Consider the following 27,983-nt stretch of genomic DNA (forward strand, 5'->3'; position numbering starts at 1 on the left):
ACAGACACTGCTCGCACACAGACACTGCTCACACACACAGACACTGTTCACACACACAGACACCGGCACTGCGCGCACACATAGGCACTGTTCACACACACAGGCACTACATACACACACAGGCACTGTCCACACACAAGCACTGTTCACACACAGGTACTGTTCACACACAGGCACTGTTCACGCACACAGACACTGCTCACAAACACATACACTGCTCACACACACAGGCACTTTTCACACACACAGGCACTTCTCACACACACAGGCACTTCTCACACACACAGGCACTTCTCACACACACAGGCACTTCTCACACACTGGCACTGTTCACGCACAGGCACTGTTCACACACAGGCACTGTTCACACAAAAAGGCACTACATACACACACAGGCTGCTCACACACACCGGCACTGCGCGCACACATAGGCACTGGTCACAGTGAGTGCAGTGTGTGAGTGTGCAGGGTAAACAGTGTGAGTGTGCAGGGTGAACAGTGTGTAGTGAGTGCAGAGTGAGTTCGAGAGTTACTGTGAGTGCAGAGTGAGTGTGAGAGTGACAGTGAGTGCAGAGTGAGTGCGAGAGTGACAGTGAGTGCAGAGTGAGTGCGAGAGGAAAGTGAGTGCAGAGTGAGTACGAGAGTGACAGTGAGTGCAGTGTGAGTGCGAGAGTGACAGTGAGTGCAGAGTGAGTGCAAGAGTGACAGTGAGAGTGCAGAGTGACAGTGAGTGCAGAGTGCGAGAACAACAGTGAGTGGAGAGTGAGTGCAAGAGTGACAGTGAGTGCAGAGTGAGTGCAGAGTGAGTGCAAGAGTGACAGTGAGTGCAGAGTGAGTGCGAGAGTGACAGTGAGTGAAGAGTGAGTGCGAGAGTGACAGTGAGTGCAGACTGAGTGTGAGTGACAGTGAGTGCAGAGTGAGTGCAGAGTGACAGTGAGTGCAGAGTGAGTGCAGAGTGACAGTGACTGTAGAGTGAGTGCAGAGTGACAGTGAGTGCAGAATCAGTGCAGAGACAGTGAGTGGAAAGTGAGTGCAGAGTGACAGTGAGTGCAGAGTGAGTGCGAGAGTGACAGTGAGTGCAGAGTGAGTGCAGAGTGACAGTGAGTGCAGGGCGACAGTGAGTGCAGAATGAGTGCAGAGTTACAGTGAGTGCAGAGTGAGTGTGTGCAGAGTGAGTGTGTGCAGAGTGAGTGTGAGAGCAACAGTGAGAGCAGAGTGAGTGCAAGCGTGACAGTGAGTGCAGAGTGAGTGCAGAATGACAGTGAGTGCAGATGACAGTGAGTGCAGAGTGACAGTGAGTGCAGAGTGAGTGCAGAGTGATAGTGAGTGCAGAGTGAGTGCAGAGTGACAGTGAGTGCAGACTGAGTGCAGAGTGACAGTGAGTGCAGAGTGAGTGCAGAGTGACTGAGTGCAGAGTGAGTGCAGAGACAGTGAGTGCAGAGTGAATGTGAGTGCAGAGTGAGTTTGAGAGTGACAGTGAGTGCAAAGTGAGTGTAGAATGACAGTGAGTGCAGAATGACAGTGAGTGCAGAGTGACAGTGAGTGCAGAGTGAGTGCAAGTGACAGTGAGTGCAGTGTGAATGCAGAGTGACAGTGAATGCAGAGTGAGTGCAGAGTGATAGTGAGTGCAGAGTGAGTGCAGAGTGACAGTGAGTGCAGACTGAGTGCAGAGTAACAGTGAGTGCAGAGTGAGTGCAGAGTGACTGAGTGCAGAGTGAGTGCAGAGACAGTGAGTGCAGAGTGAGTGCAAAGTGAGTGTAGAGTGACAGTGAGTGCAAAGTGAGTGCAGAGTGATAGTGAGTGCAGAGTGAGTGCACAGTGACAGTTAGTGCAGAGTGAGTGCGAGAGTGACAGTGAGTGCAGAGTGAGTGTAGAGTGACAGTAAGTGCAGAAAGAGTGTAAAGTGACAGTGAGTGCAGAGTGACTGCAGAGACAGTGTGTAAGGGTGCAGGGTGCACATTGTGTGAGTGTACAGGATAAACAGTGTGTGACTATGCAGGGTGACATTGGGAGTGTGCGGGTGAGCAGTGTGTGAATGTGTAGGGGCAGTGTGTGAGTGTGCAGAAAACACCACACATACCACACACACACACCATACCACATACACCACACACACAAACCACACACACTTCACTCTCTCAACACCACACACTTGTCACCACTCACCACAACACACTCACCACCACACACTCACCCCCACAGACTCACCCCCACAGACTCACCACCACACACTCACCACTACACACAAAACAACACACACAACAACACAACCCCAGCCGTCAATGAATGCTTTCACCAGGCACAAACACCAACAACCATCAATGTACGCTTTCACCAAAAACAAACACGACCATGCATCAGTGCCGCTAAACACCCACGCATACAACAAACAATGTCAGTGCAACTTTCACCAAACCCACACACACACACACCAACAGCTGACAGTGCACCAGCCACTCTTTCAATTGGCACAATCATCAACAGCTGTCAGTGCATCCTTTCACCAACCACACGCATTACCATCCAGCTCTGTACGCTTGACAGCCACACTCAGTAACAGCTCTTACTGCACGCTACCACCAGTCATACACATCTGAAGCCACCACTACACGCTTCCACCAAACACACACACCAACAGCCATCACTGCACAATTCCTACAGGCACACACATCCACCACCCATCAATGCACACACCAATTTGTGGGAAATATTTTACCGTATACTATTTTTGCCATATAATTTCAGACAGGTTACAAAAAGAATAGCTCAATCAAATGAGAGGCAGAGTCCGTGGTGTCTGAGTCATAAGGGCTTTAATCATAAATGACTAAATGACTCGAGTCAATGGAGATCTAGTCCATCAATACAAGGGTTCGGGTATGCAATGATTCACAGTACATGACATATATAGGAAAATGACACAATAGCATTGAATACAGTAGGCGTGACAAGTGAAATGTATATGATAAGAACACATGTGCGTAGCAAAAAGGCGTGAACATGGGTGTGCACAGAGGCGTGAACTAGAAACGTCACAGAAAAGTGTCATAAATGGGTGGATGCTTAGAGAATTCTTGCAGAGTCAGCTAAAACCTATGGCCTGGATGCGCGCGCAGCTAATATGACGTGTGATTGACGTGCATCTGGAGGAAGCTAAGAGTCTGACTTTTAACACTAGTAGAAGAGACAGAAGTCTGGCATGTCAGATCGACCTGCCCCTAAACATATCTGATATCTAGTATTTGGAGGATGTTTAATCTGGAGTAAAAGGTCTCTTGGGCAGAGGCTATTCTATACTGAATGTATGCGTGTCTAGGTGCAAATGCTCGGAGACAGGGGCCTACCATGGTAACGGGAGCAATGAATTTCATGAGGGAGGACAGAAAGGCTTGGCCCTTGCTCTGCAGTCGGGGAGATGTTTTCGTATTTCACTAGACAGGAATGTGTTTTCGAGGAGCTGAGCTGGCTACGCTGATAACTTGAAGGCAAAATACTGTTTTTGGCAGGCAGACCAGGCCGAGCCGGGCACCGCTCGGTTGGCAGGAAGTAAGGCAGAGGTCAGGGATGCATCTCCATGCTGCAGCTTTGAGAGGCAGAGGCAGAAGTGGCTTGAAGACAGAAATCAGGGCCTAGCTCGGCAGAGCCAGGAAAACGTGAAAGTGCACCATATAAAGACGGTGGCACGGCATACTTAGGAACGGAATTATCGATCCATTCATTGTGGATCTGATAGAGGACATGTTAACGTTGGACGCAACTGTATTTGCGTCTTCAGATTCGGCCGTGGAGGGAAATTACATGTACTTGAAGTGCGTACATAGAGCCGTTGGGGTCTACGTTAGGGGACACAATTTACCATAACAATTCCAATTACCTCATTCCCTCCTTGTCCCCTACGGACCCTTCATGATATGTCTATTTTCATGAGACCATCAATCTGTTCATATAACATCATTTGCTCTTCTTTCTTTCTTCTGGAATGGGAACGTGCACTTGAATGGGGAACACAAGCTGTGGCGCACAAGCCGCAAATCGCTGGCCCACATTGTAAACATAAACAACAACTGAAGATTATGGCCAATATGATTCCTAGGAATGACAGTAGCTTCCATCCCCAGGCTGTGATTACACTCCAGAGCCAACCGGACCACGTCCAGGAGCCTGGATTCTGGTGTATCAGATGGGCAATCTCGTGAAGTCGGGTAATGGCCTTATAGACTGATAGCGCATTATTTGGAATAAATACGCAGCAACTGGATCCGATGACTCTACAAGCCCCGCCCCTATCGGCCAGGATGACATCAAGGACAAGGCGGTTCTGAAGAACAACAAGTCTCATAGCAGACTGCTCCTCTGTCAAGTTGCCCAAAGCTCAAGTAGTCTCGTTCACTACTGCTTCTAGTATTCTAGTTAACTTGCGTATCAGCTTACTATTGGAGACAGTTCCTAGATAGGGAAAGAATCCTTTATTGAAATCTGTATATTGTTCCCTTGTAGTTTCAGTCTGATCAACTATTGGGAGGTCTCTTTTGTGTCTAACAATATTAAGGCGGGAATTTCTGTGATAGTCAGATGGGGCTAGAAATACTGGTGGTAATAAGAATGCAATGAAACAGGTACCATCCCAATCTGGAGGTAAACGGACATAAGCTGTCTGACCACATATAAAATAGGAATGTCGGGAAGCTTTGAAAGTAGACTTGCCTTGATCACTGAATTCGACCACAGTAGTACAGTCACTGTGACCTAGATGTACTGAACCATTCTTTCTGACACATAATATACCTTTCGCTGGTAGAACTGATATGGATGGTAAGTCTGGACTCGTTTCTGACTGAACATTTAGAATCATGAGGCTAAGTGTAAAATTGCCTAATCCATACACTTCGTTTTCTAGATCTGTCCCTGTCATTTGTGGAAGACCTTCTTCGTTCGGAAAACATGCTTTGTTCATGACTGTGTTCAGATTTCCCCATATCCAATTGCCTTGGGAAACCTTAGAGTCAGTGTCTATAGAAGATATTAAACTAAACCAGGCACCACAGGAACCATTATGTGTAAACGGGTAAGGAAAGAGAGGCAGAGCTCCTTTGTAGTTCTGATAGGGAGGGAGTCAGCCACATATCCAACAATTAGTAGCATTGTTGATCTGGTGAGAATGGTGTAACATACGAATGAATGTGTTGTTGCGCAGCGCAAGTCGATAAGATAATTCGTGTGGGGGTAGAGCACTAAACGTGTGTTCTGCAGTGTTATTAGAAAAATGTGCAAGAGGAAAATACATATAAAGCATCCAACTTAAAGCAATAATCGTAAGACTCAGAAAAAACATAATAAGTAATGTGCAGACGCATCTGCTCCGGAGACTTTTACAATATTTTCGTTTCTTGGTCTCCTGACTATCTATCTCTCTATTTGGGTCTATCTTATACATTGTCAGAACTGCCTAACCGCTTCACCCAGGGGGGGACTTAAACAATTAAACTGTCTGACTTACTAGACCTCAACTTTTGGCGATACTCCTCTTGGGGAGTCTTCTCTAGAAGGGGAAGTTTGGTATCAGTCACTGGTACGTGGGAGTTTTGGGATTCGGAATTTGGCGGAAGTCCATAATGTCTTTTCACGTGACTCGAGTGGAGCCAGCCCTTACGGCCCTCCAATTTGACGGCTGTCCTTGTGGTTAACAAAACAATTTTCGGCTCCTTCCAGCGGGGCTCCAGCGGACTCTTCCGATCGAAGTTGCGGATGTATACGAGGTCACCAGGGACGATCTTGTGTGGCTTCACCTCGGTGTTGTCTGGGAAGGCTGCCGCGACCTGTGAACGACATGATCGTAGTGCAGACATCAAGGAAGCAAGGTAATCTGTCAACATAGTACTATCAACATTAGTAATCTTTCGCAGCAGAGGCGTCCCCCACATATTAGGAGGTCTACCGAAGACCACCTCATACGGGGATAGCCCTGTCCTAGAGTGGGCTACCATTCTCATATAAAAAAGAGCAACTGGCAATGCTACTATCCAATCCACTCCCTTCTTTTTACACACTTTTGCAAGGCGAGTTTTCAGAGTCTGATTGTGTCGCTCCACGAGACCTGCTGCCTCTGGATGCCGGACACAGTGAAACTTCCACTGGTATCCCAATAGAAGAGAGACCAGCTTCATGAGTTCGGATGAGAATGGCTGACCGTTATCTGAATACACGACACAGGGCAAACCGTATCGAGGGAAAAACTCACGAACCAACTGACTGGCAGTGGTCGGGGCAGTGTAATCTGGGACGGGATATGCTTCTGTCCATCGGGATAGGGCACAAACAACTACGAGGACATACTTAAATCCTCGGCATCTGTCCATCTGGATATAATCCATCTGGAGGACTTCAAAAGGATAGTCGGGAGGATGGAATCCACCTTGCTCTACGGGAATCCCTTTTCCTGGATTGAACTGACAACAGATCATGCAGGTACGCACTTTCTGTTTCGCTGCTGCTCGTAAATGCTTGTTGAACCAAAGATTCTGTACACTGTCTAACATGGATTTTTCTCCTAAATGTGCTGGACTATGTGCTGTGTTAATGATAACTTGAACCATAGAGTCGGGGAGAAACCATGTGGTCTTTCCCTTCGTCATCCATCCTTGGTCAGTCTGGACCCCTCCTTGTTCAGTCCATTTCTTTATTTCATCTGGAGTGGCATGTGTCTGTATGTCGATGACATCTTGTGTGGGGTCCCTGACTGTCATGCAATGTGTCTGTGAAGTCGCATTCGTCTTTGTCATGTCAGTCGTTTGAGTATGATTCCGTGCTGTATGTTTCGCTATTCGATCTGCAAAGTCGTTGCCCTGAGAAATCTTGTCTGTGACTTTTGTATGTGCCTTACACTTCATGATAGCTATAGCTGTAGGCAGATGTATTGCTTCTAATAGGGCTTGAATGAGGGGGCCATGCTGTATCTTGGCTCCGTGAGAGGTCAAGAAACCTCTTTCTTGCCAGAGGACACCGAAGTCGTGAACAACTCCGAATGCATAACGTGAATCTGTGTATATATTTACTTTCTTGTTCTTGGCTCGTATACAGGCTTGGGTCAGAGCAATAAGCTCCGCTGCTTGGGCTGACAGGGTGTCAATGCGATGTGTTTCTATGACATCAGTTTCAGTGGTCACTGCATACGCGGCCACTAACTCTCCTGTACTCGTTCTTAGACATGAACCATCCACATAAAGTGTCAGGTCTGGATCGGGTAATGCGACATCTGTCAAGTCTTGTCTGGGTTTCGTAACTGTGTCAACCACCTCCACGCAGTCATGTGGAGTAGGATCTGTTGTGCTTGATGGTAAAAGTGTAGCAGGATTCAGTGTATTACAGCGTCTGATTTCTATGTGTGGTTGGAATAACGTCAATTCATAACCTGTCAGTCGTGCTATAGTCAAGTGTTGAGTCTGTGTTCTGTTTAAAAGAACCTCTACAGAATGTGGAACTTGTACTGTCAATTGATGTCCTAATACAATGGAGTCGCTTTGTCTGATTGCTAGAGCTGTAGCTGCAACTGACTTTAAGCACGCAGGCAAGGCCTGGGCTACTGGATCCAATGTGCTCGAAAAATAAGCACACGGTCTGTGTTTGTCTGCTTGTAACTGAGTGAGAACCGACAACGCTGTACCATCGCGTTATGTGACAAAAAGTGTAAAAGGTTTGGTGTAACATGGTGTCGCTAAAACTGGTGCTTGACATAAGGCTTTCTTTAATTCGTCAAACGCTTGTGTATGTTCCTGAGTCCATGGGAGGACAGTCGAAGACGCTGCTTCCTGTGATGTCAACTGTATGAGTGGTTTAGCTAGGAATGCATATTGTAGAATCTATTGTCTGCAATAAGAAGTGAGCCCAATAAAAGCTCGTACTTCTTTCTGTGTCTTGGGTTGCGGAAGATGTGCAATTAACTGAATTCGTTCAGGTGTCAGCTGCCTACCCCACATGGTCAGCAAGTGCCCAAGGTACACCACTTGCTGAGCACAGAATTGTAGCTTCGAAGGAGACACCTGGTGTCCCTTGTCCGCCAAGAAAAGTAAAACTGTCAGTGATGCTTGTTCACATTCTGGTTCACTACGGGCGGTGATCAATAGATCATCGACGTACTGGAGTAGGGCAGTGTTAGCAGGCATGTGAATACTGTCAAGTTGTCTTTTCAATGCTTGACTGTAGATGCTGGGGCTTTCTGTGAATCCTTGAGGTGCGCGTGCAAATTTGAAGCTTCGGCCATTTAAACAGAATCCGAAAAGATATTGGCTTTCCGGATCAATGGGGACACTAAAGAAGGCGTTCTTGAGGTCAATTACAGTAAAGAACGTCGCTTCGGAATCAATAGCTGTCAATAAGGACGAAATATCTGGGACCACAGGATATTGTGGTACAATGCATTTATTCAATTCTCGTAAATCGATAACTAATCGATAAACTGGAGGTGCATTTGGATCAGTACGTTTAAGAATTGGAATGATAGGGGAATTACAAACATTCGAGTCGGTTTCTACAACCACTCCTTGTGCAATGAGCTCGTCAATGATTTCCAGTAAAGCCACTACAGCATCTGGTGGTAACTTGTATTGTCGAATGCGTGGTAGTACTACTCCTGGCTTGAGTGTAACACGATATGGAGTAATGTGCATACAACCTACATCAGTGGGGCCTTTTGCCCATAAATGTGCAGGAACATTCTGTAACCTGGCGTCAAAATCCCTCAATACATAATGGCCTTTGAAATCACGAAGGAACAACCTTACTCCTTCCGGAGAACAACAAATCACAGCTCCTAGAGCTTTCAGGGTCTTTATGCCAAGCAAGTTTTCTGGACATGATTTTGTGAGCAGTAAATCTGTAGTGCGGGACAATGGACCAACTGCAAGGGGAACTGGTTTCGATACTTCATTAACAATAGGCTTTCCTGAAAATCCAAGGGAAACATTCTGTGAGCCTGAGAGGGGTGCCCCTGGAACCTCGTCGTGACTGATTGTTGTCCTGCTTGCCCCTGTGTCAACTAAAAATTTTCTATCCTTCCCTAATACCTGACTGTGTACATAAGGGCCTTCTTGATCTACAGGAACCTCGATAAGAGGCAAACCAACCTCCCTCTCTAGGCTGTTTCATGTGTATTGCTGGTAATCGGGGTAATCAGATTGTGCATACTGGTACATCTGCTGTGTGACATGTTGTGTTGCGGCAATGGGCTGTGGCTGTGGTACTGCTACGGTCTGTTGTGGAACCTGCATAGGCTGGACATTCTGTGGAACGTGTTGTTGGACCTGGTCCTGTCTAGGAGGACGCGGTCTCTCTTTAGTTTTGCCTGTAGCTATGTTGTGTTTCAAAACTGCACAATCGTTTACATAGTGACCTGGCTGTTTACAATAGTTGCATATCCCTTTAACAGGAGCTGCTGAATTTGAATTATTGGATTGTGTAGTACCCCTTTTATGACCGTCAGCCGGAACTGACTGAGGTTTCTTTCGGTGTTTCCGGGGTCGCCTTGGGCAGGCCCTCGGCCAGGACTGGATACAGTCCTGTCATAATGGCATTACTCTGTCGGTCGTGATGTTCCATTCTAACTCGTTCTCCTTCTTCTAGTAGTTCCTTTTCTTTGGCTTTTTCAGAATCCGCTCTACTCTTCTCGGCCTTTCTGAGTGCTTTCTCTGTCCGTCTATGTGATTCTTTACGCCATAATTCAATGGCATCTTTCTGCGACTGTCTGGCTTTCCTTTTCCACAACGCTTCCTCTACTCTCATGATGCACTCGGCATCCCATGTCCCTGTAACGGGCCATCTCTGATTCTCTGCCAAGTCTTTCGTGTATTCCACCCACAAGTCGAGAAATAATATGGCATCTAAGCCGTGCTTGTGGTACATAAAATAACCAGGAGTGTCCCTGGGTGGGATGGGAACAGCTTCCTCAAGTATCCCTTTCCTAGTTCCTATCTGTCTCAATTTCGAGAATAAAGGCATCGCTACCTCGGTCTAGACACTATACACAATGAACACAGTAAAAAAATGCGAACAATCACTCATACCACAACATTAAAACACATTTAAACATTATGAAAACGAACAACAATAACTTGATACCTAGATACTAGATGCACTGCTAAACAGTACAGATACACTGCTAAAACAGTGCAGACCGGGTCTGTGTACCCAAACCCGTCTTGACCGGACACAAATTAATGCACCCGTCTAGATGCGTCCCCAGCAACGGTACTCACCAGGAAGCACGGAACAGAAGGCCTCGGAAACTCGACTGGACCGGACTGACGTCACTGCTTCTGCTGCGCACTACGCATGCGCCTCGACACTACAGGTGGGTCTCTCGATACCTCGGACACTGCTCTCTCGGCTAGGCTCTGGTGCGGATCCTCCGCACTCCTCACCGCCTCGTCTGGATGTCGGCCGCAGTCTCCGTCACCTCCGTAGGCCTGAGGGAGATACAGGAAATCCTGCAGATGCGCATGGGGTCCGTCACAGCTGTAGTCGGGGGCAAAGTCTGCGACGCATCACCGGCGCGTGGGGTGGGGGAGGGGTCCCTATTCGGGCGCCAAATTATGTGGTAAATATTTTACCGTATACTATTTTTGCCATATAATTTCAGACAGGTTACAAAAAGAATAGCTCAATCAAATGAGAGGCAGAGTCCGTGGTGTCTGAGTCATAAGGGCTTTAATCATAAATGACTAAATGACTCGAGTCAATGGAGATCTAGTCCATCAATACAAGGGTTCGGTATGCAATGATGGCAGGAAAAGATGTCAACGATTTATTCACAGTACATGACATATATAGGAAAATGACACAATAGCATTGAATACAGTAGGCGTGACAAGTGAAATGTATATGATAAGAACACGTGTGCGTAGCAAAAAGGCGTGAACATGGGTGTGCACAGAGGCGTGAACTAGAAACGTCACAGAAAAGTGTCATAAATGGGTGGATGCTTAGAGAATTCTTGCAGAGTCAGCTAAAACCTATGGCCTGGATGCGCGCGCAGCTAATATGACGTGTGATTGACGTGCATCTGGAGGAAGCTAAGAGTCTGACTTTTAACACTAGTAGAAGAGACAGAAGTCTGGCATGTCAGATCGACCTGTCCCTAAACATATCTGATATCTAGTATTTGGAGGATGTTTAATCTGGAGTAAAAGGTCTCTTGGGCAGAGGCTATTCTATACTGAATGTATGCGTGTCTAGGTGCAAATGCTCGGAGACAGGGGCCTACCATGGTAACGGGAGCAATGAATTTCATGAGGGAGGACAGAAAGGCTTGGCCCTTGCTCTGCAGTCGGGGAGATGTTTTCGTATTTCACTAGACAGGAATGTGTTTTCGAGGAGCTGAGCTGGCTACGCTGATAACTTGAAGGCAAAATACTGTTTTTGGCAGGCAGACCAGGCCGAGCCGGGCACCGCTCGGTTGGCAGGAAGTAAGGCAGAGGTCAGGGATGCATCTCCATGCTGCAGCTTTCAGAGGCAGAGGCAGAAGTGGCTTGAAGACAGAAATCAGGGCCTAGCTCGGCAGAGCCAGGAAAACGTGAAAGTGCACCATATAAAGACGGTGGCACGGCATACTTAGGAACGAAATTATCGATCCATTCATGGTGGATCTGATAGAGGACATGTTAACGTTGGACGCAAATGTATTTGCGTCTTCAGATTCGGCCGTGGAGGGAAATTACATGTACTTGAAGTGCGTACATGGAGCCGTTGGGGTCTACGTTAGGGGACACAATTTACCATAAAAATTCCAATTACCTCAAATTGATAACGCATCCACCAATTAATACTGTACCTATCGCACTATGCTGCACTTTACCTTTTAAAGATAATGCGTTAAAGTGCAGCATGCCACCATTGATAACATTCCAATCCAACACACATATCTCCAACACACACCACATGCTTCCACTCCAAAACACATGCCTAAAACACATTGCCATTTACAATGCCATTATCTCTAACTCAAACAAACCCAAGCCCTAATGCATTCCTAATGCTTGTTTTTCTTGCCCTGGATCAAAATGTTTCGAGGAAAAATAAGTGCTGGTCCCCAAAAATGGTGCTGGTGTGCCCAATCTACAACAACAGGCTCAAATTAAAGTGCTGCCTGGATCATGACTGTGCACTAGCTGAGGGAGAAGTTACAAAAGTAGGGTGAGTTTGCCTGTCATAATCCTATTATTGACACTCTCGGGCTAAACCACATTTTATTCCTGCTAATTGTAGGTTCACCATGTTCTTAAAACCAGAACAGGCAGTATGTGTTAGCATAGGATTTGAAAGATGAGTCACTGACAGCACTATGGTATTATACAGCTCCAGAGACATTTCTATTGTTTTTGTGGTAATTAAATGGTAAAATTAAATTAAAATGTTGGGCTGAGCATTAAAATTGTTCACTTCAGCAGAATAATGTGGGGTTATAAGTGAAACTGGGCTATGGGGATCTGCTGAGCCCAGAATAGTATAATATCTGAGCTGGCTTTCTGTGTGCTCAAATTTAGCCATTTTACCAGCGATCTAACACACTGTAAACATAGGATGAAACAAAAACATCATTGCAATGGAATTACTGAAAAAAGCATAGAAATAAATGTTTAACAGCCTCAGCTTTCACCCTTCATTTGCAGCAATGGTAACGAAAGGCAACAGTTTTGCTCGTACCACAGCTGTCAGGTTTTCTGGGTCAAAATGTGACTAGGCGCTCCATACCAGTTTTTGCCTTTTTATACGGGGACCTCTAGCCCTCGTTTTATAATAAAATCAGCAAGACTAAAAGTACCAGTATGCAAAGAAAATCCTATACTGGAGCAGCTAGTCACACATAGGCCTGGAAACTAAGTAGGGCTGCGATAGAGGGATACCTGTCTTTGTGCCTTGTTGAATATGAGAGCCAGCCTGATAGATGTGTGACACATCATGTTTGCACTTCTCGGATCTCACAAAACCATTTAGTGAAAAATGTCAGGACACTAGGACAAATGTAATAAACAACATTTACAATGCAATGGTCTCAGCATTATTAAAGGTAGAGCTATTGGCATTGCTCATGACATTTTTTTTTAAACAATGGTATTGTCATTTACAATGGCAATAGGTGAGCATTAGAGAGTAGTAGAGAGTATTCACGGACACAGAGCCACACACACACAGAGAGCCACATTCACACACACAGAGCCCCCCACACACACGCAGAGCCCCACCACACACACACACACACACACACAGAGCCTGACACACAGAGAGAACCACACACACACACACAGAGACACACACACACACACACACACACACACAGAGCCACACACAGAGCCCCTCATACACACAGAGCCCCACACACACACAGAGCCCCACACACACACAGCGAGCCCCCCACACACACCGAGCCACACACACACAGAGCCCCACACACACACACACACAGAGCCCCCCCACACACACAGAGCCCCACACACACACACACACAGAGCCCCATACACACATACAGAGCCTCACACACACACACAGAGCCCCACACACACACACAGAGCCTCACACACTCACACAGAGCCCCCCCACACACAGAGCCCCCCCCCACACACACACAGAGCCCCACACACACACAGAGCCCCACACACACACAGAGCCCCACACACACACACAAAGCGGTCGCGACAAGGACAACGCAGGCGCCTGTGACAAATCAGAACCAGATAACAGAAAGCAAATGGCATTGGTTGGTTAGAAGCACAAGTTCAAAGTCAAATTCAAAGGTCGGAGCCTAAAGAGTAAAGACATAGGTCAAAGGTCAGGACATATGAACATAAACTTATACCACAGATAAAATAGAACGTGGGAGGCCCAAACCGAAAGATTCAAAATCCAAAAATGTTCCCAAACAAAGGTGACTGCTGGCACATTGGCAAAGGCAGCGAGTGTGGTGGGAGAGACATGGGAGGGGCGCGTCTGGGAGCCCGGGAGGGGCTGGCACAGCACTGATGTCATTGTCATCTCGGAGCTGCGCGGGCAGCCGCTGCCGCCACCTCAGACCCCAGGAAGATGCGGAGAGGGCATTATTGGCAACTGGGAGCGACACCATTAAAGGGAGACTGTGGCTGTCCTGGCTGGTACCAGGCTCTACCCACACACACCCTCCGCTCGGGAGGCAAGGTCCGCCCAAGACGTGCAGCGGCGCCGCTGCCTGCTGCAGCAGTGCCATGTGTCCCGATGCACCCGGGCACCGAGACATGCAGACAGGAGACACTAGATGCACACATGGTGGGTGGGGGGGCAGGTGACACACATTGGGGGCTGGTTAACACAAAGACAGGAGGAGGGAGGAGAAACAGTCAGGGAGCTCGCGGAATAAAACACGAGGGGAGAGGGGGTGCAGGAGAGAGCAGACAGAAGATTCATAGACGGCATAGACAATGAGTGACAGCAGTGACATCGGGCGGTAGTGTCCACACACGAGGCTTCAAGGATGAGGGAAGAGACAGGAGGCATGAGGGCACAGACAGGAGGAATGAAGTCAACAAGAGGCATGAGGGCACAGACAGGAGGCATGAGGGCACAGACAGCAGGCATGTGGTCACAAACAAGAAACATGAGAGCACAGACAGGAGGCATGAGGGCACAAACAAGAAGCTTGAGAGCACAGACAGGAGGCATGGGGACCCAGACAGGAGGGATAGCGGCACCGACAGGAGGCATGGCGGCACAGACTGGATGCATGGGGGCACAGACTGGAGGCATGAGGGCACAGACAGGAGGCATGAGGGCACAGACAGGAAACATGAGGGCACAGACAGGAAGCATGAGGGCACAGACAGGAGGCATGAGGGCACAGACATGAGGCATGAGGGCACAGACAGGAAGCATGAGGGCACAGACATTAGGCATGAGGGCACAGACAGGAGGCAGAGGGCACAGACAGGAGGCAGAGGGCACAGACAGCGAGCATGAGGGCACAGACAGCAGGCATGAGGGCACAGACAGCGGGCATGAGGGCACAGACAGCACACATGAGGAGGCATGCATGAGAACCCAAAGTCTGGAGTCAGGAACGAGCAGGCAGGAGACGTACACAAAGCACCCTGCCAAAGAGGAGAGAGTTAAAAGGAAGCAAGTCAGAGGAGGGTTTATACTTACGGGTAGACAACAGGGAGGAGGTGACAGGACAGACAGTGAGCCACAGAACGGACAAGCAGCAAACACCAGGAAAGACGGAAGAAGAGGAGGCAGGGTGCCCGCTCCACAGAAGCACCCACAGGGGTCATGCCAGGGCGAACACACCAGCATCAGCGGGACACAAGGCCGGGCAGAGCAGGGCACACACCCGGGCAGGTGCAGCGGGATCCCCCAGACAGTGGCAGCTCAGCCATCCGCAGGACACGCCCAGGCAGGAGCAGCAGATCACACAGTCAGGACGCCCCGGCCGGGCACGCTGGGAGTGGGTGACTTACCGGGGGCTTGGGAGTCGGCGCACATGTTGTTCCCCGGCCTCTGGATGAGCTCCTGCAGGGCTCTCTTGTTCCTCTCCTCTGCCATGGTGCCCGCGGGCGGCTGGAGGTGCCCCGCTCCCCTCTCCGGTGCCTCCTACCTCCCGGCAGACTCTGGGCGCAGGGGCTGAGGGCAGGCGGCGGGCTCCTCTCTCATCGCGGCATTACCTGCAGTTCCCGAGTGCATCCCAACCGGAGCCCTCCTCCTCAGCCATTCAAAGTGCAGCTCACTGCTCAAGAGCACCGGCTCTGCTCTGGTTCCGCTAGGCCTTTACTTCAGCAGCCCGTCTTACAATGTGTCGGGCGGCTGGAGGTGCCCCGCTCCCCTCTCCGGTGCCGTAGTTTCTTGGGCCACACAGATGCAAATGTGCCGCGTAATATTGCCGTGCAAAGGGAGGAGGACTAAAAAGCTAGGAGGTAGTTTCTCTGCCATGAACTTTAATGTTAAAGAGTTCGCCGTGCAGTTTACGACTGCCTGTGAGCACACAAGCCGTTTGCTTGCTGGTAAGCTGCTGGGGTCAGGACAGACGGACAGCCCGGATGCTTGGCTCTCACGGGAAGGGAGTCAGCCTGGTAATCGGCACTCCTGGGGTCGCGGCAGGTCCTACCCGTTCTTCCAGGACACTGATGAGGTCCACCCTAAGATCAGCCTGGATCCGGGGGAAGCAATCGCTCTTTTCGTCCTGCATTACTTCCTGTAAACCCACGGCGGACCGGAGGCCTTTAAAGGCCCTCTTGGATGGAAGGGCTCAGATGTGAACACTGCCGACCTCTCTGCTGCCGCTTGAAAGGGAGCGGCGAGCCCCGGCCACTTTTGGGCCGTTTGATGCCTGCTGTCTGCGCCTCAGCTATGTGTGGGCCCAGCACCGGCAGACAGAGCACACTGCAGTCTTCTGGCAGGCCGCGGCGCGCTGCCAACCAAGGACCCTTAAAACACGGAAACGGCAAATGACATGAATCCGGCCAGGGTCAAAAGTCAATGGACACTTATTGTATCCGCACCAGAATTTTGATGTAAGCCCCGTCCCGTTCAGACTGGGGCTTACAAAAAAAACAAGCGGTTGGATGCAAGGGCCGGACACGGTCGGGCAGAAATGGCTGCTGCAAAGCTCCGACATTTTCGGAATCGGGGCGTGTTTGTTTGGTGAGTGACGGATGATGTCACAGATAGAAAGAACCTAAAAAACACACCCCGAATCCGAAAAAGACGGGGCTTAAAGGGAGTGACGCCCCTCTCCTCCAATGGCTGGCCAGCATTTATGAGGCCAGCCAGTGGAGAAGAAGGGCGGGTTCAAGCCCCCTACACTAAGAAACATAAAATCTCAGAGCTCCGCCCACTGCTTACGCAGTGCGATGGAGTCCTCGACCTAAAAAAGGGACTATCTCAGCAAATCTGCGACATCTGGTCACCCTACATGGCATCTTCATTTGCCATAGTGTACAGTGAGGTCTGCTGATACCCAGTTCTCTGCTCCTCCATAGGGCACAACCATTTCATTTCCATTAGTTGTTTTACATAGCTCTAACGTGTCACTTTAGCAAGCAAATAGTAATACCAAAACAAAGTGGTACGTTTACAGTCACAGTGAGCAGAGGGAGCCTCATGCATCATGAAGTATGTGCTGAGAGGCATTGCTATCTCACTGATGGCCCATAATGCATACCAGTTTGCTGTCCACAATCCATCAAATCATGACCCACGATTAAGCATCCATTGATTTAACATTTATTCACCATACACAATGAATTCCGAGTTGTCTGTTGTCACCATCCATCCATCATTCTAAGCACCCTTTCAGGCCCTTGAAACATTAATACTGGGGACGTATTATAGATGTGGTGCATTTTCCTGGATTGCACTGGGTGGACCTTTTGAATGGTGCACCCAGCGCAATCCAGGAAAATGCTCCACATTGTGGTGACTGCTCTGGGGGCCACCGCAAACATGTGCTGCCCTGGGGGCAGCAAATTCATGTGAACACCAGAGTGGCTGCTTTAAAGCCACTCTGAAAGTGGCAACCTGCCTGAACTTATAGGGGATTAGAGATCCCCTTGCAGGCGGGTATAGTCAGTGACTGCACCCACCTGCAAGGGGATGTCTGGGAGGTCTATGGGATCCCCTTGCCCCATGCCAGAGCCTGCAATCAGGGGGCACACGGACAGTGTGCCACCTTTTAGGTGGGGTACTGTCAATGAGCCTCCTAAGAGCATCTTTGCCTCTGCGCTTGCATCAGTATTACGGCAAAGGTGGAGAGGTGACAGGATTCCCTCATTTGCATGTGGTACAACCCCATGCAAATACGGGAATGCCCTCTGAAGATAGGTGGGGGTGGCAAAGCAGACGCAAACACCCATTACACCCACTGGAACTTGTATAATATGGCCCCCAGATGATCCTGAGAATAAAATGCAACAGAGGTGATCTTTGGAAATGGACAAAGAAATCATATGTGGTACTTAGAACATGAAATAACACTTCAGATTTTTACTACGAAAAGGAAAATGGTGATTTAGTCACCAGAATGAAACACAATATAGTGGAGGTATCCTCTAAAGACTACAAAAATACTCTCCTGCTTGGGCTTTAAGCCCTAAGACTAAGTCTTGGTCACTGAATTCAAACTGCAGTCCATGCACTGGATGAGGACGGAAGCAGATTGAAACATGGGAATCAGTCACCAATTTACTGGTTCTTTTCTCCTGAGTCGTGTCAGACAAAGACTACTGTTCTCGTAGGTGTGGGGTATGAGGGCAAATTATGCCCAGAACACAGATACTATGGAGGAAAGTGTTTTTTAGATAGACTTCAAGAGAGAGAGAAAGAGGGCAGTTTATAGTATAGCTCTAACAAGAGCGAAACATGTGTCAAGGGTTGCATTTTTTCATTCCAGGTTCGCTTGGATGGTATTTTACCAATCCAAAGCAGTAATGCTGTGCCTGGAGTGGTAAATGACTTGTCAATGTATATATTAGCATGGATGGCATTAGCTATTTTTATGCTTAAGGATTTTGCTGTAAAAATGGCAAAAGGCTTTATCACTTTTTAGCGTGTTGTGGATGGCACTGTGCTAATCCAATGCTTAAAAATCTGTTCGAAAACAGACGTTTTAAGTCAGCAGATCCAGAGTGTCGTGGTTTTGAAGTGTGCTCCAAACAAAGGGGTTGCTCTCCATTTAAACGTGGGCACTACCCAGAGTTTCCTACTTCCTATTTTGCACATGTATGGGGGTAAACGTGTAATATGGTCCACTATTGGTATTGAGGGGTTCTGGCGAGAACATAAATCACAATGTTGAAGGCCGAAGGTTAAAGGTTTTAAAACCTGTCATCAGAACCCTGCAGTGGTAAAAAAGGACCTTATTAGTCATGTTACCCCTTATGTATTTTTGGGAGTTAGTTTGGAAATCTTGTTTGATTCAAAGTGCATATAACCACAAGCACTGGTTGGAATTCATGAATAAAGACTTAAGACAACTGGAAGGGCCGGTGGATTTTTGCAATTCTGTGGCTGAAGTTTTGACAACATAATTATATATTTACCATTTATGGCACCTAATTTGCAATATACTTTCATGATTTGCATACTTCCCAAGAATTGTTTTTAGCTCAAAGGTTGAAAATAATACTTCCAGAAATGTGCATTATAATTCACCTTTTTTTGGTACATAATTTAGATAACATTGCCACATAAATCTAGTAGCCCTGACAATGTTAAAACTTGGAGAGTTGTTTGGTGGCTATCATTAAGATGAACAGATTGATATATAACGGTAGACAGCTAGTGATGGATAGATGGATAAAAATATATATAGATACAGGCGCTCACACACAAACAGATATAGACAAAGATATACAGACATATTAACAAATAAGGATAGGTAGACAGAATATACATAGAAGAATACATAGATGAAGATATAAATATATGTCTCTTCCAGTTTCTTCCTCAATCTCTGTTATCTCTCCCTCCCCTTCTTTGTCCTTACCTTTGACTCTCCTTTCTCACTTTCTGTCTCTGAAGGCCTCACATTCTGTCTTCATTTGTCTCTTACTTCTGTCTCTGGTTCTGTTTTTATAGGCTGTCTTTCTTTCTCTTGTCATCTCTGTCTGACCATTAGGTCTCATCTATTTCTTCCTCCCCCTATTGAACTCCACCTTTATCTGTCTCTCCCGATCTTCAACTCTGTCCACTTATCTTTCTCTGCCTCTTCCTTTCACACTCTCCCTTTCTTGATCACACTTTGTCTTCCTGTTTTTTTCTGCCTCTACTGTTCAATGACTCTTCTGATGTATCTCTTCACCTCATCTTCTTTCTGCCTTTCCATTCTTTCTTTCTCTCCAGTCTTTTCTTATCTCTTCATCTTTCTGTCTCTTGCTATCTCTATATGTGTTCTTCTCACTCTCCTTGTCTCCTATTTTCTCATCTTTCCCTCGCTTTTTCTGACTTTGCCTCTGGCATTGTTCTCTTTTCTCTTGTTTTTTTTCCTGCCCTCAACCCCTCCTCTCTCTCGCTTCCTCTTTATCTCTTCCATCTTTCCTTGTCTTTCTCCATCTCCTTCTTCTTAGCCGTTTCTAATATCCTAAATGTGTGTTTGTTACAGTCTGGTAATTAGCTGGGCCACTTGGATGCATGTCTATTAGGTTTCAAAGAAGCCCTAGTCGATGTGAGAACTGGCTCACTTGCAAGTCTGCAGAATCTATGATATGCACAACAGAAATGCAATATGTTGATGTACAGCAGTAGCGAGGTTTTGTGGTTTTTTTAAATCTGTATATGGAATTGGTGCATCATTATACATTATAGACGAAGGTAGGAATAAAAAGAGCAATAGATACATGATTGCAGATACAAGTTTAGGACTGCAGTCTAAGGATTCATGCCTGCTGTGCTGGAAGGTTCAACATTGTCTCTGACGACATGCGTTAAATGGTGGACATTTAACCTGGATTTTCTAATCATATGTGGTACCAGAACATCCTCCTAAAGTAGCTAATCTCATATCTTTATTTTTCTTTCTTAAAACAAGTATTTATTAAAACCACTTGGCACTGCTACAACATATAGGTCATTCGTTTGAGTGCCAGACAAAGGCAACTCTTTTTTTCATGCTCCTGAGGATGGTAATTTGAGTATGGGTGAATGGAGTAATAGCAATACCAGATATTTACAGCACTTTCAATTTGAAACTGCAAAATAGGTGCATACCTACAAATATTAAACAGAATAAACCATCTACAGGCATCCAGGCTCACACAGACCAAAATACCAACAACAAAAAAATGCAAAAGGAGCAGGCACACATGCATCCATGTTCACAGATGTATAGTTGTATGGTTGAATGGGGTAATAGCAATGCCAGATATTTACAGCACTTTCAATTTGAAACTGCAAAATAGGTGCATACCTACAATTACGAAACAGAACAAAACATTTACAGGCATCCAGGCACACACAGGCCAAAATGCAATCAAAAACAAATGCATAAGGACCAGGCACACATGCATCCATGTTCACAGATGTATAGTTGCCTATAGTCAAGTCAAGTCAAGTCATAAAATTTATATAGCGCACTACATACCCAGAGGGTTTCAAGGCGCTTAGGGAGGGGAGGAGGATTATTTGTCAAATATCCACGTTTTAAGTTGCTTTCTGAACGCTAGGTGATTCTGGGTGAGGCGAAGGTAAGCGGGGAGTGAGTTCCATGTTTTGGCAGCCAGGTATGAGAAGGATCTGCCTCCCATGGTGGTTTTGTTGATGCGAGGAACAGTGGCGAATGCTTGGCTGGAAGAGCGAAGTTGGCGGGAGGGGGTGTAGAAGGACAGTCGAGAGTTGAGGCAATCTGGTCCGATGTCGTAGAGTGATTTGTGTGCGTGGGTAAGCAGTCGGAAAGTAATCCTCTTGTTGACGGGTAGCCAGTGGAGGTCTTTAAGGTGGCCAGAGATGTGTTCGTTGCGTGGGATGTCTAATATGAGCCTGGCTGAGGCGTTTTGGATTCGTTGTAGTTTCTTCTGGAGTTTAGCGGTGGTACCTGCGTAGAGGGTGTTTCCGTAGTCCAGTCGGCTCGTGACTAGAGCGTGGGTGACTGTTTTCCTTGTTTCGGAAGGGATCCAGCGAAAAGTTTTTCTGAGCATGCGAAGGATGTTGAAGCAGGAAGAGGATACGGCGCTGACTTGTCTGTTCATTGAGAGTGAAGAATCTAGGATGACGCCAAGGTTCCGTGCGTGGTCTGTAGGGATGGGTGCGTTTCCGAGGGCTTCCGGCCACCAGGAGTCGTCCCATGCAGAGGGGGATGAACCTAAGATGAGGACTTCTGTTTTGTCTGAGTTCAGTTTCAGACGGCTTTGTTTCATCCATTCGGCGACTTCTTTCATTCCTTCGTGTAGGTTAGTTTTGGCAGTGCTGGGGTCCTTGGTGAGAGAAAGGATCAGTTGAGTGTCATCCGCGTAAGAGATGATGTTGAGGTTGTGTTGGCGGGCGATGGTCGCGAGGGGGCTCATGTATACGTTGAAGAGGGTGGGGCTGAGTGAGGATCCTTGTGGTACGCCGCAGATGATTTCAGAGGCCTCGGACTTGAATGGTGGGAGGCGGACTCTCTGGGTTCTTCCGGAGAGGAACGAGGTGATCCATTCCAGTGCCTTTCCTTGGATTCCGATGTTTCTGAGGCGCTGTAAAAGGGTGCTGTGGCAGACTGTGTCGAAGGCTGCAGAGAGGTCGAGGAGGATGAGGGCGACTGTGTCTCCATTGTCCAGTAGAGTTCGAATGTCGTCTGTTGCTGCGATGAGGGCGGTCTCAGTGCTGTGTTTTGCTCGGAAGCCAGATTGTGAGGAGTCGAGGGATTTGTTGGCTTCGAGGAAGGCGGCGAGCTGGTTGTTGACAGCTTTCTCGATGACTTTGGCCGGGAATGGAAGAAGCGAGATGGGGCGGTAGTTTTTGAGTTTGGTGGGGTCTGCTGTTGGTTTTTTCAGAAGGGCGGTGAGTTCAGCGTGTTTCCAGTCTTCTGGGAAGGTAGCGGAGGTGAAGGAGCAGTTGATGACGTCTCGGAGGTGCGGAGCTATGACGGAGTCTGCTTTGTTGAAGATGTGGTGAGGGCATGGGTCTGTGGGGGATCCAGAGTGGATGGAATTCATCAGGCGGAATGTGTCCTCAGTGGAGATTGGGTTCCAGGCGTTAAGGGTGTTAACGGGGGGAAGATAGTCAGCTGATGGTAGGGTGGGTTGACTTCCGGGTTGGTTGTCAAAGCTGTTGTGGATGTCAGCAATCTTGTTGTGGAAAAAAGAGGCTAGGGAGTCGCAGAGGGTTTGAGAGGGGGTGATGTCGTTGGAGTTGGCCGAGGGGTTGGAAAATTCCTTGACGATGTTGAAAAGTTCCTTGCTGTTGTGGGCGTTGTTGTCGAGTCGATCCTTGAATGCTGTTTTCTTGGCTTTTCGGATCAGTTGGTGGTGAGTACGGATGGCGTTTTTGAAGGCGTCCTTGTTGCTGGTGGATGGGTCTTTTTTCCAGGCCTTTTCAAGGGAGCGGCATAGTTTCTTGGATTTCTTGAGGTCCTCGTTGAACCATGAGGCCTTCTTGATGCCAAGTTTGTGTTGGCGTTTTTTCAGCGGAGCTAAGGTGTCGGCGGTGTTGGATAACCAGAGGGTGAGGTTGGAGGCGGCTTCGTTGGCGTTAGAAGAGAGGGCTGGGGAGGTTTGAAGGAGCGATGTGGAGATCTGCTCCGTGGTGATTTTGTTCCAGTTTCTTTGTAGAGTTGGTTGGAGGTGGATGATGGGTTTCGGCTTGTTGTAGGTGAAGTGGACGCAGCTGTGGTCAGTCCAGATGAGCTCCGTAGTGTGGTTGAAAGAGACATGGTTGCTGGAGGTGAAGATGGGGTCGAGTGTGTGACCTGCGATGTGGGTGGGGGAAGTGACTAGTTGTTTAAGTCCGAGGTTGGCGAGGTTGTCCAAGAGGGTGGCGGTGTTGCGGTCGTTGATCTTCTCAAGGTGGAAGTTGAGGTCTCCCAGAAGGATGTAGTCTTTGGAGAGGAGCGCGTGTGGGGTGATGAAGTCCGTGATGTCTTCACTGAATTTTGCGCGGGGTCCTGGTGGTCTGTAGAGGAGGGTGCCTCTGAGTGTGGTCTTGGGGTCGATGTGGATCTGGAAGTGAAGGTGTTCGGAGTTGGCGAGGTTGGCGTCAGAGCTGGTTGAGATGCGGATTGATTTCTTGTGGACGATAGCGATTCCTCCTCCTGTATGGTCGGTGCGGTCTTTGCGTGTAATCTTATAGTCATCAGGGATAGCGATGGCGATGTCAGGGGCGGAGGAGGCGTTCATCCATGTTTCCGTAAGGAATGCGACGTCTGGAGAGATGGTGTCTAGTAGGTTCCAAAGGTCAATGGCGTGCCTGTGGACCGAGCGGGTGTTGAGAAGGGTGCATTCTAGGTGGTTGGGGTCGGGAATCTGTGGTGTGGTCGGAGCGGAGACGTTGTCGGTGCCGCTGAATTTGCAGGAGAGGCAGGAGAACGGTCCATGGGTGCGTCCAGGAGCGGCTTGGACGCAGTTGGGGGCGCGACCGGGGTTAAGGGCTAGGAGGGCGGCGGCATCGTAGGTAATGCGGGGGGGCTGGGCAGTGCGAGGGGCAGGGGGTCTGGCGCTGGGCGCGGTCCAGGCACGGACGGGCGTAGACGGGCTTACCTTTGGCGCACCTTCGGCGCGGATTGGGCGCGGTCGCTGCGCGTGAACGCTGCGCGCGGGAACTCCTGTCATATATGGATAGTGGAGGGGGAGGGGCGAGGGCGTCTCAGCTGGGAGGCGGGGCGGGCACACGAGGACGGCGAGCACAACAAATAAACAAAATGGAGGCGGAGGGGGGGGAACAGAGCGGAGCACAACGCGCAAACCACGTAAACAACAGCAGAAATTAATAACACAGCGCCAATGAGTCCTAAAGCAACTGGGCACAAGCAGGCAATATAAAAGTCAACTTTGCAGGCAATAAGCGGAGCGCTGAAGGCTGATGCGCTAAACACGTTAAAATACAGTGCAGTCAAAAAGATATACAGCGACAATGATTTTTAGCGCTAGCTGGGCACAGGCAGGCAGGCGAGCAGCAGCTTATGAGGCAATGCAGCGAGAGACAGCTTGTGAGCAAAGCAATACAGCGCTACGATACCAGGTCTCAGCAGAGGCACTGGGAGCGACCACTCGGCTCGTTAGAGAGGAGCGAGTCACGGTGAGCGAGGGGTGAGGAGCGCTACTTCTGGACAGTGGGAGGGCGTCTCAGCTGGGAGGCGGGGCGGGCACACGAGGACGGCGAGCACAACAAATAAACAAAATGGAGGCGGAGGGGGGGAACAGAGCGGAGCACAACGCGCAAACCACGTAAACAACAGCAGAAATTAATAACACAGCGCCAATGAGTCCTAAAGCAACTGGGCACAAGCAGGCAATATAAAAGTCAACTTTGCAGGCAATAAGCGGAGCGCTGAAGGCTGATGCGCTAAACACGTTAAAATACAGTGCAGTCAAAAAGATATACAGCGACAATGATTTTTAGCGCTAGCTGGGCACAGGCAGGCAGGCGAGCAGCAGCTTATGAGGCAATGCAGCGAGAGACAGCTTGTGAGCAAAGCAATACAGCGCTACGATACCAGGTCTCAGCAGAGGCACTGGGAGCGACCACTCGGCTCGTTAGAGAGGAGCGAGTCACGGTGAGCGAGGGGTGAGGAGCGCTACTTCTGGACAGTGGGAGGGCGTCTCAGCTGGGAGGCGGGGCGGGCACACGAGGACGGCGAGCACAACAAATAAACAAAATGGAGGCGGAGGGGGGGAACAGAGCGGAGCACAACGCGCAAACCACGTAAACAACAGCAGAAATTAATAACACAGCGCCAATGAGTCCTAAAGCAACTGGGCACAAGCAGGCAATATAAAAGTCAACTTTGCAGGCAATAAGCGGAGCGCTGAAGGCTGATGCGCTAAACACGTTAAAATACAGTGCAGTCAAAAAGATATACAGCGACAATGATTTTTAGCGCTAGCTGGGCACAGGCAGGCAGGCGAGCAGCAGCTTATGAGGCAATGCAGCGAGAGACAGCTTGTGAGCAAAGCAATACAGCGCTACGATACCAGGTCTCAGCAGAGGCACTGGGAGCGACCACTCGGCTCGTTAGAGAGGAGCGAGTCACGGTGAGCGAGGGGTGAGGAGCGCTACTTCTGGACAGTGGGAGGGCGTCTCAGCTGGGAGGCGGGGCGGGCACACGAGGACGGCGAGCACAACAAATAAACAAAATGGAGGCGGAGGGGGGGAACAGAGCGGAGCACAACGCGCAAACCACGTAAACAACAGCAGAAATTAATAACACAGCGCCAATGAGTCCTAAAGCAACTGGGCACAAGCAGGCAATATAAAAGTCAACTTTGCAGGCAATAAGCGGAGCGCTGAAGGCTGATGCGCTAAACACGTTAAAATACAGTGCAGTCAAAAAGATATACAGCGACAATGATTTTTAGCGCTAGCTGGGCACAGGCAGGCAGGCGAGCAGCAGCTTATGAGGCAATGCAGCGAGAGACAGCTTGTGAGCAAAGCAATACAGCGCTACGATACCAGGTCTCAGCAGAGGCACTGGGAGCGACCACTCGGCTCGTTAGAGAGGAGCGAGTCACGGTGAGCGAGGGGTGAGGAGCGCTACTTCTGGACAGTGGGAGGGCGTCTCAGCTGGGAGGCGGGGCGGGCACACGAGGACGGCGAGCACAACAAATAAACAAAATGGAGGCGGAGGGGGGGGAACAGAGCGGAGCACAACGCGCAAACCACGTAAACAACAGCAGAAATTAATAACACAGCGCCAATGAGTCCTAAAGCAACTGGGCACAAGCAGGCAATATAAAAGTCAACTTTGCAGGCAATAAGCGGAGCGCTGAAGGCTGATGCGCTAAACACGTTAAAATACAGTGCAGTCAAAAAGATATACAGCGACAATGATTTTTAGCGCTAGCTGGGCACAGGCAGGCAGGCGAGCAGCAGCTTATGAGGCAATGCAGCGAGAGACAGCTTGTGAGCAAAGCAATACAGCGCTACGATACCAGGTCTCAGCAGAGGCACTGGGAGCGACCAACTGACAATCAGCCACTGATACACATAGACCAAGAGATAAGTGGTATGATATGTTGTTGGCTTATATAGCACTTCAGGTAGGCTGAATAAAAGTGTTACACCTCACAGGAGAGTGGAAAGAGGGAATAAGAGAGAGCGAGTGGGGAGTCTGCCTTATAAACCGCACACCTTGCTCTAAGTGGAATAGTAGGTAGTAAGCATTTGCTTGTCAGAGAAAGCAGAGAAGTAAAATAGGCAACAGTACAAGGACAGGTATTTGCAACGCAGTTGCTCTCGCCTATGGGACCTTATATGTATTTAGCTATGCAGCACATTAGACTGGGTGCTGAAACATCTAATGTTCTTTAATATGGATTGAAGATAACCACCAATCTGCATGACACACCTTGTATAGAAACACATGGAGAGAAATATTCCCATAGCCATATCATATAATAATTTATTTTGACAACTTTGCAAGCCCACATTCACTCTTTGAGAGTCTCTTGGCACCACCTACATAGCTCTTTAGGTTCACAAATAATTTCAAAGCTGCTCTCCTATACGCCTATCCATTTCTATCCATATCTACCTCGTACTCATCTTTTCCCTCCCTATGGCTAAAGAAGAAGATTCTCTTACAAAGCGTAATTTTGTTTCGACAATATCGACAGAGGGCTCAGGCAAAATCAAGAAAAAGAGGTTCATTTCTGCCAGCGAGTACATTCACAACACAAGCTGGATGTAAGGGAGTCAGTCAAAATGCTTATTTTAGGTAAACATGCACACAATTAGGAGCATTAAATAAAATACATACAAAAACAGTCAACCAATATAAAATCCTACATTCATAATCAATTTAAATGTATTGAAATACTGATAGCCTTAAGGTTGTCTAAAAGCTAAATGGATGACTTTGAGATGACTCCCCCACCACCTCTGTTTGTTCATGAGGTAGATACAAATAGCTGGACAAAACTCTCAGCAAAACACCCCAAAAAATTCTTTGGGAAATGTATTCATTGAAGATTTGAACTATTATGTTTAAAACTTCTGCCTCTAAAGCCCCTTTTAAAGGTCAAAGAAAAAAAGTATGGATTTTTCTTTGAATGGGGATGGTGTATACCAACTTAGGGGTCTATTAGGATGGCGGGTGGATTGCCACCGCCCGCATGGCGGTAGCGATCTGCCCGCCATTTCCGTCCGCCCGCCTAACATTTCCCCCCGCCATATTACGATGGCGGTGGGAACCCAGGCGGACGGAAAGACCGTCCGCCAGTTGTCTGCCGGTAGGCAATCCGCCAGATTGCCCACCGGGCAGAAAAGACCTGCAATATGGTGGCGGTCCCTTCCAGGCACCGCCATCCATATTATGATGATGGCGGTCTCATGCCTTTCCATGGCCG

At 48.4% G+C, this 27,983-nt stretch overlaps 1 protein-coding gene and 1 long non-coding RNA gene across 2 annotated transcripts in view; one reads left to right on the top strand and one right to left on the bottom strand.

The window, feature by feature from the left end:
• Nucleotides 1-27,983, bottom strand: part of SHISAL1 (shisa like 1) — a 618,079-nt gene that overhangs the window by 102,274 nt on the left and 487,822 nt on the right. The window lies entirely within an intron of this gene.
• LOC147733833 (uncharacterized) lies at nt 19,584-27,791 on the top strand. Its single transcript, XR_015307591.1, has 3 exons — nt 19,584-20,707; nt 20,907-21,048; nt 26,593-27,791. It is a non-coding gene; the product is annotated as an uncharacterized LOC147733833 (long non-coding RNA).

This window comes from Lissotriton vulgaris, chromosome 1_2 (assembly GCF_964263255.1).
Source record: "Lissotriton vulgaris chromosome 1_2, aLisVul1.2, whole genome shotgun sequence".
Classification (NCBI taxonomy): Eukaryota; Metazoa; Chordata; class Amphibia; order Caudata; family Salamandridae; genus Lissotriton; species Lissotriton vulgaris.